Raw genomic sequence first — 2661 nt, 5'->3', positions numbered from 1 at the left:
TCACAGGATTGTCCCACATGTCTTCGCCACGTCCATGGTGGTGTCAGGAAGATTCTGCCTTACATGCACCGAACACAAAAATCTGGATTCCTTGGATTCTTCAGAGATAAGGGAAACATGGGCAGAGCCCTCAAAGGGTATGCTCCACCTTCCTTGGGGGGCAGCGGGTCGAGGGGGAAGTGGTGAACGAGGAAAAAGAGTTCCCATGAAGTCTTCCTGTTCCCATCCACCCCCTCCAGATGGCAGATAACTTAGTGGCTGGCAGCAGTTTCAGTCTGGCAGTAGAAGGGTGTGGTGAGGGAACTTCTCTGCAGAAATGAAGCTACACAGGAGAGCATCTAGTGGAAAACTCTGCCGTTTAAGAAAACCACCAAGAAGAAGACATTCAGTTGAAAAGATGTGCTTTGCCAGGTGTCTTTGTTTCACTGGCACTGATAATGAATAAAGGAAAGAGGACAGAGAAGAGGCAGCCACAATGCAGGAGAGCGCATTGCCATCTTACATTGGAAACCCAGGGGTAAACCAAGTCCAAAGTAGGAAGGCCAGTTTCTTTCTATGTTGATACTGCTGGTGCATTCCAATGCCTTTACTGAACCAACAATTTTCAAAGCAATATAATGGGTACAGAAGTGAACAGAGAAGAGATGTATGCAGGAGACTAAGCAACTGGCCAAAATGAATGGTACAAAGGCTGACAAACATACCCTGGAGGAGCAAGAGAGACTACAGTGAAAGGCTAAAGAGCACGTCAGCAGTAATTCTGCTGTTAGAGAATGGGTGAGGTTCCCTCCTTGACCCCTCAAATGCCAGGTCAGCTAAATCCTGGAAGCGAATCGTGTTCACAACATTGATGAGAATGAAGAGGGGGAGCACAGAGAGAGATCAGATAATTGACCTGAAGAAGAACTTCAGCCATGACCAAAACTCTCCATGCAGACATGGATTACCAATAATATGGGCCACTACTGACTGAAACACAGGATTAAAAAGTTCATAAAACAAGAGGAGACTGAATCAGAAAACTCCGCCATCACAAGGGCAGCAGTGAAAAGTTCTGCCAACAACATGTGGCTCACTTTCCTGCTTCCTCTCTGTGCTCTGGGCTTCTCTCTGAGCCAGGATACTTCTTGCCCTTTTTGAGGCTGCTCCTCCCTCTTTTGTTGAATTCAAGCATCCAACTTTGAGACAGTGCAAATTCCCCAGGCAGAGTCTGATTCCCCTGGCAAGGTCCTGCAGAAAGGTTTTGACATTCAGCCATCGCTTCACTACCCAAACTATCAACTTACACAAAGGAGAGGAAAAGGTGTCCCCACACAGTTCATCATGAAGGACTCGGTAGCTTCTCTCTCTTGGCTCTGGCTCCAGCTGCAGCCCTTACCCACTACGGGCCTCTGACCCCTTTGAGCTGCTCAACTCCTGGCCGCCAGTTCCTACCCAGGCATTCCCAGGGCAGGGGACACTGTGTCTGCACTGCAGTGTACGCCTTTGTGTCACAATAAATGGCTGATTTATTCTGATAAGTGTACAGAAAGTGACAAATCACTATCATGTGTATTAATCACTTTTTAAATCATTGGAGCATGTTCTCATGCTTTCGATGGCAGCTATCATAATGCTTTATTTCCAGGAATGCTTTTCCAATGTGTACTCGCATTGGTTAATGTGGTAAGTCTTTATTTGAACTAATTATCATCTGATTATTAGTTGACTGTAATTGCTTACATGGTTTAAGTTTTGTAACGTTAGTTACTGCCATATCAGTAAAATGCATCAATGACGTTTGCTTTCCCAAAGAGATATTAAATTAAAACAAAGGGCCCATTTTACCTGTTGAAATGAAAAAAGGTAATCACAAATACTGATAGAGCCATAGGAAAACTTCAAGTAAGACTGTAGTAATATAGACATATACTATTAGAATGGTTCTGTAGTGAGACATTAATACTAATAGACTGGTAAGCATTACTCTAAAAATTATTTTCTAAACTATATCTTATACAAATATATTAAGGCGTGTTTACCTTTGGTTCATGATTTCACTACTGAGTTGTTTACCTACATGTTCTTGACTGCTTAGCTGTCTCTGGCTCTTTGCGACTCCATGGCCTGTAACCTGCCAGGCTCCTCACCCGTGGAATTCTCTGGGCAAAAATACTGGAGAGGGTGGCCATTTTCTTCTCCAGGGGATTGTTCTGAGCCAGGGATCAAACTCAGGTCTTCTGTATTGGAGGAAGTTTCTTTTCCACTGAGTCATCACAGAAGCCTACAGAATGTTTGCTCAGTTCTGTCCCATTCTTTGAGACTCCATGGACTGGGGCTCGCCAGTGCCCCAGTGCTCTTCTGTCCATGGGCTTCTTCAGGCAAGAATACCAAAACGGGTTGCCATTTCCTTCTCCAGGGACTTACCAAAAGAAGATATATTAAAAAGATCAATCACTACATTAGAAGAACCAGTCAACACTATATTCCTTATTTGTAACAGCTTACTAAGAAATTCTAAGTATTTCTGTGATTGGGGAACTATAAAGATTAGTAGACATCAGTATTAAAATAAGACATAAGCACTGAAAAGGAGCTATACTATTGCTTTTTAAGAGTAGTAAAATTTAATATACTTACATATATATATGTATATATTAAATCTTATATAAGTATAAATAT

At 42.7% G+C, this 2661-nt stretch overlaps 1 pseudogene; it reads right to left on the bottom strand.

Annotated features, from left to right (window-relative positions):
- Positions 1-371: 371 nt before the first annotated feature.
- LOC120859687 lies at positions 372-1281 on the bottom strand (annotated as a pseudogene).
- Between the last annotated feature and the right edge of the window lie 1380 nt (positions 1282-2661).

This window comes from Oryx dammah, unplaced genomic scaffold, assembly GCF_014754425.2.
Source record: "Oryx dammah isolate SB20612 unplaced genomic scaffold, SCBI_Odam_1.1 HiC_scaffold_2373, whole genome shotgun sequence".
NCBI lineage: Eukaryota > Metazoa > Chordata > Mammalia > Artiodactyla > Bovidae > Oryx > Oryx dammah.
The sequence above is the reverse complement of the archived record's forward strand: the minus strand, read 5'-3'. Positions and strand labels throughout refer to the sequence as shown.